Genomic DNA, 13,435 nt, shown 5'->3' with positions numbered 1-13,435 from the left:
GATATGTGCCAGGCTGCCAAAAAGAATATCTGGATGCAACCCCTTTATAATCACCAACATTTTGATTAGTAACTATAATTTGATTACATATTTTTCTCTGTAACTATAATTACATTTATTTTGCAATTTAATTACATGTAAGTCATCAGTATACTGACATGTGTGATTGCAGTGAATAATTTCCAGTAAGAAACATGCTGTCCTCACTTAGAGACCTTTACAGAGGAGTACAGATGACACAGTGAAGTTGACCTTCGACCTTTTGGATATAAAATGTCACCACTTCATTATATGATCCTATGGAGAGGCAAAGTCACGCCCCTTCCAGTCGACCACCATGAGGCTTAACTACAGAAAAAATATTAACGGCAGTCAATTATTTTTTGATCCCGTTTGAATTGTGCCACTGAATTACACATATGATGTTTGATAATTTAAAAGACAATTTTAGAAGTCAAGAAAGTCTCCATTTGTTGTAGAACTGTTAAAGTATTAGACTGAAAAGATGCATGACTTCATGACTTTCTCCCTCAAAAAGCTTTCGTTAGCCGCTGAAGTCTTACAACAGCGGGTCTTACTTTTTCTTTCCCAGCTGATAAAAGGACCAGGAGTCGCTACATTAAACACTTCAGTTTCTATAACGTTACACAGGGAAGTGAGATTGCTGTTGGTGATGTACTGTATGTTGTGTTAGTGAGTGTTCACCAAGCAGTTTCTCACAAAACTAAACTATGACAAACCTACGACAAATTGTGATTTTCTTGTCTTGTAAAATTAGGTTTTAAATTGATAAACAATATTTGTGCAATTCATAGTACATTGCCACAACTCAAATCTTGAGTTATGGCAAAGAATGGTTGACTGATACCATAAAAAGTATCCAGGTTTGGTACCCAGCCCTGTATATACACCACTGATTTCATTCATCTTGTTGGACAGCCATTCATTAAATCGATGACGCGTTCCTGTTCAGATAATTACATCTTTCACATGATGCACCTGAGAGGCGGTGGTAAAAACCTGCTGTCTGTAAACAAACAACTGATTTGATTTGAACGGGCTCGTGATTACAGGGTTGTAAGTCTTGCTGTGACACATTTTGTTTTGTGTTACTGTTATGGTAACAAATCGACGCAAACACAGGATCACGTCACGTCAGCGAAGGTCCCATGACTGTTCTGCATCCATCAGGTTGTTCAGAGGCCCGAGGAATCAGTTAGTTCGCAGACATTCAAGTGTCACATCAGTCAGTCAGCATATAGATAAAACAGGGTTCTGCAGACCCAGTGCCTTGAATTATGGCCTGTAAAGTCTCACGTGGGGGCACCGCTTATTCAAACAGAGGAATCCCAGCAATGCAAGGTCACCGGCTCCACTGAGGCACGTCTAGCAAAGGATTATTAGTCTTGCTGTGGGGGCAGCTGTCCTTAAACTCTGTGACTATGACATATACGTAAACACACACAGAGTTATCATAGTGTGTAGATGTGCTAATCATGACATCAATATACTGTGGCTGCTACACCGTATGTCAAAATGACATCAGCCCAGCTCTACAAATGACTGCATTCTTGTTTCAGTCATGTTTCTTGAAATGGTATTTTCAAAGATTAGTTGGGGGAGAGTGGGGCATCTTGCCACATGGGTACGTTATAGCGCTGGCTATATCTCAAACACAAGAGGGAGCGATCTAAAAAAAACAGTTCAAGTGCAACTCACTGTACTGATTTTGCCCTGGACATGTAGTCACTGTATTCTAAGATGAGAACAATTTTCGTATTATTTAACCATGAAAGTAAAAAACTAAACTGCAATATTTCTGTAATAAAGTGAGAAAGTAACTATGCTCAGTTATATTATTTTTGTACAGAATACACAAGAGAAAAGGTTTATTTTGATAACTAAATCAAAGTTCTGTACTAAAACTAGCTTGTGCTATAGCTAGCAACTGCACACATGTCACTCTGGGGCAAATTGTCTCCTGTGACGATTTGACCCGTTGTGAAGACGTCTTTTGTAGCTGCAAAAGTTCATGGTTGCTCTGCAACGTGTAAAGAACAACATGTGTGTTGATATGCTGTTTGACACAGTATTAGTAGCAATTAAATTGTAATATAACTTAATTCTAATTAACATAACAAAGATTTTTAATGATAAAATATGTTCTTGCAGGAAAATGCAATCAGAAGGGGAAAAAAAGACGGAAGGAAGGACAAAAGAAAGCCAATTAAAATGTTTCAAAATGGAAAAAGTAGGACCAACAATGGCAGCAGACCACACGTAATAATGCTGATAGCAGTGAACAAGGTAAAGCTGGAAATTCTTAATAATACGCAAAATATCTGTCTAAATAAATCTGACAATTAACTGCAAAAATTAGCGTGGAAAGCTTCTGTTTCTATACATGTTCTTATTTGTTGACAAATATAATGTGACACCTTACCCCTCGTGGTGTTACAACTTAGACGGTGCAACTTGTGTACATTCTGTACTTAACCATTTATAACTCTATATTAAAATGAGATGTAAAAATCTAAAGTTTATACATTTGTGCACAAGAATCTAATACTTGATTTATTATGGAAAATGACTGACTGTGATATACTGAGTCTGAGAAATTGAAGTGAAAGCAAAAAATGTGACAAGACACCCCAGTCTCCCCTACTCTAAGTGCAATTTTAACACAAAAGAGTCAGGTGGAACAGCACTATGCAATTAACCTATTAAGTAGAGCTAAGAAATATTGTGCTGATACAACTGTTATACCACCATGATATAAAACTCATTATCATCACCCTTTCCTTCGCATGTGGACAAACAGCCCCACCATCTAGAACTAATTCTGAAACTATAAATAAGTCTGTGGTTCTACAGTTTAGAGTGCTGTGAAAGATCAGTTACTCAAGTGATGGTACGAGGATAACAATTAGGAGTACAAGCTTGAAAGGAAACGCTCACAGAAACCTCTTTTAAGTTTATTATGTTTGAAAGAAGCTACATGCACCCACAGATTCGTGTAGCTAACATTTTAGCATGCTATTGCTAAAGTAACTCCTGCTACTTAAGATCTCCAAGACTCTAGGTGTGTCTGAAATCATTCAGTATTTATCTTTATTTAATTTAGCATCCAGTAAGACTTGTCACTTCTCTGATAAAGAACTGAAATAAACCCTAATGCATGAAGTAAACAAGCAATGGTTACTAACAAAACTCACATCACTCATCATGACCTAAAATGACCTTTGTAGTTTTTTGACAACTGACAATATATTTCATGTTTTTTGTGCATAGTGAACAAGTTTAACAACTTCAGCCTCAGCCATATCTACAAATGTCAGAAAGCATTTTTTTACATGAATGATTATTGTTTGCTCTTCCTCGAGCAACGAGATGGAATCGATCGGATCGTGAAGCGGACAGCAGACTGCAGGCAGCACACAGGAGGACACACAATAATTTGAGAAGTTGCCAAAAAGAGCTGAGGCAGCAAGAGAAAAACAAACAAGCGGTGAGCAGTGGGACACAACAGAAACATGCTGGTTTATCTGCTCATCTCTGAGCAAATAGCACCAGCAGCCGGGACGATAAAACCACACTATCCACAGAAGCACAGAAGATAATGAGCAAAACCAAACGATATACTGCCGTGACTTGTGAACTGTTTATTTTTGCTAATTGATCTGCTCCTGCGTGTCAATAACTAACAGTTACTTGAGGTTGAAACTTCCTCAAAAAAAATAAACAAAGGAACAACAACTGAGAACCAAGCAAGGAGCTCTGCAGACCTCTCTGCTGGGGACCCCTGGATTGGGTTGCATCTATTCCTAAATCCAACATATAATCCATCAGTTTGTGTGCAAAGCCTGTCCTAACTTCTTAATAACTAGCTAGTTTTGCAGCACAGGAAATGATTCCTGCCTGTGGCCATCAAACTGCACGACTCCTCCCTCTGAGTGGCCCTTGGACTATTTCACCCCCGTCAACAACTCTAACCCCTTAATTTATTCCATATTTATACTGCGACAGTGCACTGCTGACCGACTACAATAATCCTGTGTAATTACTGAACAGTGCAATTATTCAACTTGTGCATTAACTGTCACACAGCATTTCTATTTACACTCATATATAAATCTTGATTTTTTGTACCATGATGCACACTGTGTTTGGGAAAACAAGGCGCAAAATGTACCTTTATATTTTTTTTTATTATCTATTATTGCCATTTTGTCTCTATATGTTTGGTATATGTTTTCTTCTAATTGCTCTATGCAATAAATTGTCCTATTCTTGAATGGGAGCATCTGTAATAAAAACCTGAAGTATTTCTGATTCTGATTCTGTTTGAAACTAGTGATTTACTAAATCAGATTGCACCAGTAAAACCTAGGAAACATTACAAACACTTTAATGTGTACGTCATTGGGAAACATCTATCGCAGCTACACAACCACAATCAGTGTAACGTCATGAGCTGAAACATATTCTGACCCCCAACAGGAAGCCAAACTATATATTAATCTAAAGTGACAGTCTTTAAATGTAAGTATGACTTTGCTTTTTGTGCAGAAAAATGGAGAATTATGTCCTTCTGAGTTCAAAAGTACGCTAACCATCATTATTTTGTGATTTAGTCCAACATTATTGGCATAATGTTTTGAAATTGGAGGTCTAGTTTGTGACATTTTGAGTTTTTATATATATCAATGCATTGATAAAGAGGCAAACAATAAATCATTAAATAATAATTATACCAATTAAAGAACAGTACTTTTTTCCTTTCTCTTACCAAGTTAGTAACTTAACATATAATCACACTACAGCCACACTAATGTGACATTTACACTATTAAACATCATTTTGATGAAGTGTCAGGTCAGATACAGAATGGCGACCATATAGAGTGAATCACAATGTTTGTTTAGAATTAAAAAACCTCTGGGCTGCAGTTTCAGGTTTGTAACAAATATCCACAGAACACTGTCGGCTCTACTGTCATTTGCATATGTTATTTATTATTGTGCAAATACTAATACAGAGATTTGGAGAAAAAAAATAATGTGTCTAATGCTAAGAACAGTCCCAGTATCATAACTGAAGACTATGAACAGAAGACTGAAGAAGAATAAATCTTTTGGACAACATTGGATGCTTCTCAGGAAGTTTTGCTGCTAAAAAAAAAAACAGTGACTGACAAAAAACAACCATTTATGTGACAATGTGAGGTGTCTTGCTACATAAAAATAACAACTTGTCCATCATTTTCTATATCAGGACACCACAGAGTGTAAATTTGCACTTAAAACGGCCAATTCCCACAGGAAAAAGAGACACTTATGTTCAAATCATTATACATTTAAAAATGTTTGTGGTCTCTGGTCTGTTTTACCAGTGACTTATAATGCACTGAGAGGAAGTTTTGTTGCTATGGTTACTTGTAGTTTAATATTTAGCATGATTAAACTGCCAACCAGTTCCTTCTTTGACGTACATACTGACCTTGAATCAAATGACTTATTTCAAATGGGCCACACATAGTGGCCAAGACGGAGAATTATCACCTACTTATGAAGCGGAGGTCTACACAGATTTTTTGGCCAATTTAAGCTCATCATTTTGGTTTTACAGCCCAGAAATTTATGGCATGGTTCGGTCTTACCACTCTCACCAGCCTGGTTTCAGTGGCAGGCAGTCGTTTTCAGCAAACAAGACAAAATAAACCCAACGCTGATCAGACAGCGGACAAAATTAGCAAGCAGCTGGTAAAGACAGACAAACATCTAGCATCAACTGCCATACATTTTTCTCAGGAGTTTCTGGAGATCAGCTGGAGTCAGAAGTGAATAATTGACTTAAAATTTGTCCAGTGGCGGAAAAAAAAAACCTCCAAGAAGGAAACGGTATGCTGACTTGTTAGCCATAACAACATTATAAGGTCAGGTTCTCCAGATACTGTTGTTTTTGGAGTTCATCCGTCTTCTAGACAATGCAATCCAACTTCTGAACAGTGATGGGTAAATGCCTCTCTCAGCCTGCCTATCAGCACTTCCACTGAAAAAACCAACAAAACCTGTTCCAGTGAGGTGTTAGCTGGAGCAGACATCAGAGGGAAAAAGGAGGGAACTGCACTCTCACAGCTCTGATGCAGTCCTGATATATCTCAGGGCTGGGCAGTATATCAATACTAGATATCGTCTTTTGACATTTCAGCTTCTGATCAAGTTTGGATATCGTCATATATCATAAATGTCGTCTTTTCTTGGCTGTTAAGGCTGCATTACAGTTAAGTGATGTAATTTTCTGAACATACCGGACTGTTGAACTTTACACACTTTCATTTTTACCAATGATAATTTATCAAAAATGTTACTGTGTTACTACTTTGTGAAAGAAAAAATAACGATATTTGATTTTATCCATATTGGCCAGCAGTGTTTAAAAATTTATGGTATGTTATATTAGAGAAAATGTATATATCAAGGTAAATATTTTTTAAGCCATGTCGCCCAGCGCTAATATATCTACATTCAACATTTGACTCACATTGGCAATTTTTTTCATGTACATATGGCCTGTACGTCTCTACTTTGAAAAAATAATAGTGAAGATGTGCAACAATTCTTAGGTAAAAACACAGCAGGACTACAGATCAACAATTAACACTTCTGCTGAAATTTTGTATTTCAATTTGTTAGATTAAAGATCTAAATGTATCCAAATCATTTTGATCTGATCATTTCAAAATCAATGCAGTTCAAAGTCTTGCAGTTACATAGTCTGAGATTAATATTGACACATTACTTTTTTTTTTTTCAAAATCTAAAAAAGTTACCATAACACTTTTGTTTTTTTTTCTGGAGACCCACTTTTAAAAATGACCAACCCCGCCCCCCAGTTCACAACAGGCCTAATCAATAAATGAATGTCCTTGACCCTTTTTACTGACATATGCACATGTTAAATACCTTATAAATGAAAAATAAATGCATTTAGGCTGAATTAACAGGCCATCACATTGATTTCATTTCCTCTCATCTGGAAAACAATATAGGACATTTTAGCAGGCTCATAAATACAGCAAAATAAGTTAATTTAGGCTCAGTAAAACAACATACTTATTATACTATTTATTTGGCAACCCAAATAAAATCTCCTGTGACCCACCTGTGGGTCTCAACTCAACAGACTCTGTCCATTTTGACCCGACGTGAACTTTGCATTAGTCCCACCCATAACGTTTATCAGGTTGATTTTAATTTTGTGTCTGTGTGACAGTGCATGTGAAATATCTTCCTTATTTTCAAAAATGTGACATGCACACTGGCCTCTGTCCACGCTTCCACAGTGATACTCGGGTGTGACACACTAACTGCAGCAAATCTGCATCTGTTTGTGTGTGTGTGTTTGTGGCTTTCTTTTGCATGCAATCCTGCCATCTGTAATGTCTGCTTCATGTTAATCTGAATGCTGCTTTAAGCAACATCAACACTGTCCCCTAGAAGACTCATTCCTGGCAGAACTGCTGTGACCTTTGCTGTTAATATTCACTGTCCCCAAAGGATAAAACACTGCAACAACAATTTCATAATTTAACAGGCTCATTTCCATCACATTTGCAAACCCAGACACTCCCAAGAGCAGCGTGGTAGTTTCACCCCGAATGTTTAATCTTTGGCCCATCTGAATGGTCTAAAAACAGCTAAACTGTCAGCGGCTTCACTCATACAGTATTATGGGGTGTAACTGTACCGCTGTAACTGAAACACAACCACCTCTGAGGACCAGCAGTGGTGCTTTACACATTTCTGTCGTGTGAATAATATCAAAAGGGATCAAAAACTCACAGTAAATGCAGTCCAGCATCGACCAAAGTTAGCAGTTAACAGTCTCCCAGACACATTTTAGCAAAACCACAATAATAATAATAATAATAATAATAATAATAATAATAACAATAATAACAATAATAATTAAAGCTGCAAGCAGCTGTGACCGGGCCCGAGCACCCCCGCGCCACTCGGGGGGGCCGGCCACCGCCGCCCGCCGGCCGGACCCGCCCCGGGAGCGGAGAGGCCACGCGTCGCCGCGACCGTCGGACGTCGCCCCGAAGCCACAGTGAGCCCGGAAAACCAAACGGCATTCGACACCCACTCTCCCCCGTGCCGATGCGAGGACGGGCGAAGACCTCAAGTGCGCACAAATAACCCACAAACTGTCTCCGTACCGCTCCCGTGGTGTGATTTAAGTGTCTGTAAGAGGTGACAGTAAAATGTAACCCAAAAAGACACCATTTACACCGTGTTTTCAGCCTCATTGCCAACTGTAGCCTCTGAGACTGGAAATGCATGCACACGGCTGAAGCTGGTACACAAGCTCTATCCCAAGCGGCACAGCTGCAGCCATAAAAACACTGTTTCTCCTCTATGTCCAAGTGCTCAGACATTTTCTTCCTTTTTGAAAGTTTGCTAAGGAAACTCTATGCATAACAGGTCACTGTTTCTGAGAAAAACTCTGTCTGTTGTCTGAGTGGTTTCCAGGATTAAATCATTCATGCAGCATGGAGACATTTGTGGGCTTTTTGTGTTCATTTTTTCATTATAAAACTGATCACTCTTCACTTCAATTGCACTGGATGTCACTATGGTTTTGTTTCCTGTTGAAACTCAGGGAGTGTCTTGTGAACTGGAGATCTTCATCCATCCTCACATCAGCACAGGAATGAGTAGATATTGAGTGCAAGTTCATTTTAGGGTGAACTCCTTTTCAAAGGAATTCACTGTCATTTCATGCCCCCAGTATTACATTGCTGTGTTCAGGGCATGCCTATTATCCCACATGTTAAGTTTGATGCAGATTGGTCAATTTACACTAAACTTACAGCAATTTCCTGTTTCATGGCGAAACGCCAAAATTCAGCGCCACGCCACAGCCACAGTGTTTAATGCTGACCAAATCTTTTCAGAAGTTTTAATTACACACTTGTCTAGATGCTCCAGGCCAGTGTTGAAGTAAATTGAAGAATTTTTGTAGGAGGAATTAGTTAAAATAGGTCATGTGAAAAACGCCAAAATTGAGCACGAAATTCAAAATTGCCGACTTCCTGTTGACTTTAGCCTATGGGTCCAAGAGGCTTTTTTGTTCATCTCCCTGTGTTACATATGTGTACCAATTTTTGTAAACATCGGCGAAACTCACTATTTGCGGCGCCGCACGTCAAAGGGCGTGGTCAAGCCATTTGGCCACGCCCATGTACAAAACTCATATCACATGTTCAGACTGGGACTGTTAATGAACATGTAAAGTTTCAGGCAGTTTTGACCAAGTACAGGGAGGCTAAAGCCACTTCCTGTGTTTTGGCGAAACGCATTAATGGGCGTGGCCAAGCCATTTGGCCACAGACATGGACGAAACTCATACCATATGTTCAGACCGGCACTCTTAATAAACATGTGAAGTTTCAGGCAGATCAGAGCACGTACAGTCCAGTTATAGCAACTTCCTGTGTGTTGGCGAAACATGGACCTTCGCCATGCCGCCAGGGCCACGCCGTTTCACGAGATGCCCTGATCTTCATGATGTAGCATCATCATGGTCTTAAGGCTTTTCAGACCAGATTGGAGTTTGATATGGTCAACGTGGTGGGAGCAGGACCTCAAACAGTAAAACAAATCATTTCCTGTCGCCAACAGGGGGCGCTATGAGAATTATTGAATATTTTCATATAGGCCTGTTCAGGGCTGGACTATTATCAGACATGTGAAGTTTGGTGCAAATTGAACCATTTACACAGAAGTTATAGCAAAAAATTAAAAAATTGAATTCATGGCGAAACGCCAACATTCGCCGCCCCACTATGGCCACGCCCTTCAATTTGAAGAATATCTTTCAATAACTTTTGCTGAGAGTGTAGTGCAGAAGGTAGCCAGCGAATTTGACACTGTTCTGACTCTTCCTGTAAGAGGAGTTCGTTAAAATGCGAGACAAGTGAAACGCCAAAATGACCAGGAAATTCAAAATGGCCGACTTCCTGTCGGGTTTAGCCTATGGGTCCAAGAGACTTTTTTGTGCGTCTGGGTGTGATACACATGTGTACCAAGTTTCGTGCACGTCGGTCAAACGTGGCGGGGGGGCTGCTGTTTAAAGGGCGTGGTCAAGCCGTTTGGCCACGCCCATCGACGAAATTAATATCATACGTTCAGGCCAAGACCTGTCATGCACACATGAAATTTCATGCTGATACAAACTTGTACACAAAAGTTATTGATGAATATGTCGTTTTTTCGGACCGCGGTCCTTCGCCGCTCTCTAGCGTCGACACCCTTCGCCGGACCGTCACGCCCTTCAAAATGTAGCATCACCCACTTGTTAAGGTCATCTTCACCAAATTTGACCTAGAAATAATGAATGCATTTGGAGCAGCATGTCAAAACCCGGAAAAAGTCATTTTCTGCCACCACCAGGGGGCGCTATGACAATTATGGAATATTTTCATATATTTGTGTTCAGGCCCATACACTGATCATACACATGAAGTTTGGTGCAGATCTGACCATGTACCCCAAAATTATAGCCATTTCCTGTTTCATGGCGAGACATCAAAATTCGCCGCCACCTGACGCGCAGGCCCTTCATCAAAAACGTAAACCTTCAATAACTTTTGATCACACAGTTGTCTAGATGGTACACAGCGATTTTGAAGTTGATACGACGAATCGTGTGGGACGAGTTCGTTCAAATACGACACGTGCGAAACGCCAAAATTGGCCGCGCCGTTCAAAATGGCCGCCTTCCTGTACGTTTTAGGCTCTTGGTACATACAGACTTTTTTGTGCGTCTGGGCATGTTCTATCTGTGTGCCAAGTTTCGTGCATGTCGGACAAACATGCCGTCGGGGCTCGCCTTTAGATGGCGCTATTGAGCCAATTCGCCGCGCGCATTTTCGAGACCCTTAAAATACGTAATTTTTCGCCGGGACTGACGCGCCCGCCAAATTTGGCGGCCCTACCTATATGGCAAGTCCCCCAAAAATGCGATTAAGTATTGTGAACGAGAATAATAATAATAATAATAATAATAATTCTTGCGATTTCAATAGGGTCCTCGCACCGGTTCGGTGCTCGGGCCCTAATAATAATAATGATAATAATAATAATAATGATAATAATAATAATAATAATAATAATAATAAATGTTATCTATAATCGTGATATGAAATTTTCAATGAGTTAAGAAGTAGGGCTATGATGATAACCGTGTTACAGTGGCCATGTGATGCCTACCGCAACGTTTAGCTCGTTGCCGTCAGCATCACAAATATTATTTTGAAGGGTCGACATGAGATTGACACTTGAAAACAAAATTTTGAAGGGTCAATCTTTTCGATCTCAGATCAGCATATCTAGATCTATTAATACATCTATGGATCAGCACTGTCATACAATAACTAAGGAGCACAACCTCTGATTGGCTGACAAGTCAGGAACAAAGCCTCTGATTGGTTGACACTCAACCCTAGGCATCATAGGGTTGCCAGTGGATGGCTAACAACAACTGTTTTCAACATGGGAAAACGGTTCAATTATCATAGTGGACATTCAGTGTTGGATTTATCAGCATGTATTCATTTTACGAAACAGACATTATAGTTTAAAGGGGCAGTTCACCCCACAATCAAAAATACACATTCCCCATTTCCCCTAGCCTAGTTATCCATCTAAACTTTTTTGAGTTGCTTAGTTTTGGAGATATCCGCTCTAAAGATGTCTGCCATCTCTCCAATATACAAGGAACTGTCTTTCTAGTTGAAAATAAAGTAGTTCTGGTAGATTGTAAAGTAGTTTCCGTTGGCTCTACAGCAGGAAGTAGTTCCTCCATGAAACTCACAAGAAGCTCAGAACAAGGTCTGTGCTTACTTCAGGGTTAAAATCCCTTCAGTTATGAGACAACAGACGAGACTTCTCTTGGTCTTGAGAAGCTGCAGTGTTTAACTGTCACACTTTAACCTATATTGTGTATTTACTGCCAGAGTGACAACTTACTGCCAAGTTTAAATCTCTGCTCCCCCTGCAGCACCGTCACTTATCTGCTGCACGCTCGCTCTCACTTATGTGTACTTCCTTATTTCTTAAAGGAGGTATGCTGTGACCCTTCAATAAAATCCAGTAAAATGTCATTTTTTTTGGACAGTCACAGGAATATGTTGCTTTTTCACCATGGTCAGAAAAAATCTATATGGTCACAGCTCTATAGAGAAGTGGTTCTTCTCACGCCCAGCAGGGGAAGAAGGAGAGTGTTAGATGAATAATCATATACAGTAGGGCTGCACAATTAATCACAATACTATCAAAATTGCAGAACCAGAACCAAATTGCAATTATTTCAGAAAACAGCATTATAATGAGGTACTGTAGCGCTGCATAGATGCCCTGGTCAAAAGAAAACATGTTTGTTTGGTACAGACCCCAACAAATATCACATCATCGCTATTTAATAGTTTTATTTCCAATTAAAGTGAAAATTTTAATGCAAAAATAATCATTTCCACCAATTGCACTGGATATTGCAATCAGTCAAAATAATAGCAATATGACTTTTTTTTTTTTTTACCATATTCTGCAGCCCTAATATCTTGATTACACTCACTGTGTAGAATCAATAAATATGACCATAAATGCCATGAATCCCCTGAATATTATGTCAACAGACAGACTAACTAAAACAGACCTTCACATTGTGGTCTCTACTGGGTACAAAGTCCTGATTCATGGCTCTGGCTGTTTATTTGGCAATGAGATTATAACCCTTTAGCGCTGTGTCTAAACTTTTTCTTTTTCCACATATTTCAAATGCTCCAAAACTGGGTCTTTTTACTAGATTTATTTAATTGATAATTTTCCTCGTCAATGGAGGGAAAAAAAAACTCCATCATGTGATATGTTGACTATGAATGCCCCAAATAGAAACAATAATAAATGATTATGGAAAAAGTACACAACGGCCATGCGTCAGGTTCAGGGTCAGCCTGGTTTATACAGCTGTGTCATCAGTGATTGTATCAAGACACCTCGTGCAGGTGACAGACACTGACACACAGGCCGGTTTGTTTTTGCCATCCAGGCCTGTGTTTTCTCAGAGGCCCAGGATGTGTTGCTGAATAAGAGGAGACGTGTTGAAGCTTGACTGTGCTGATGCCTCATTCACAGGGTTTCCCTGGGAGGTCTGACACTCACAAACAGGCCCATTCAATACCAGAGGACATGCTCGACAGATGTGATCACAGGCTACCAGGAAATAACAGGCCTGTTGTCATTGTGCCATTTGTTATGTTTCATCGCGCAATAATCTTGTGAACTTCAGTAGCGCAAACAAACAGATTCTGAAATAGATATGTGCTGTGATAAATAAATACTGCCTGCTATGATGTGTCATGGTTTAG

The 13,435-nt window shown here is 39.4% G+C and overlaps 1 protein-coding gene across 3 annotated transcripts in view; it reads right to left on the bottom strand.

Annotated features, from left to right (window-relative positions):
• The window catches only part of cobll1b (cordon-bleu WH2 repeat protein-like 1b), a 45,326-nt gene that overhangs the window by 15,169 nt on the left and 16,722 nt on the right, over positions 1–13,435 (bottom strand). The window lies entirely within an intron of this gene.

The sequence above is a fragment of the Lutjanus erythropterus genome, chromosome 8 (assembly GCF_056507025.1).
Source record: "Lutjanus erythropterus isolate fLutEry1 chromosome 8, fLutEry1.hap2, whole genome shotgun sequence".
Classification (NCBI taxonomy): Eukaryota; Metazoa; Chordata; class Actinopteri; order Lutjaniformes; family Lutjanidae; genus Lutjanus; species Lutjanus erythropterus.
Note: the sequence above shows the minus strand (reverse complement) of the source record. Positions and strands in the feature narration are given on the sequence as shown.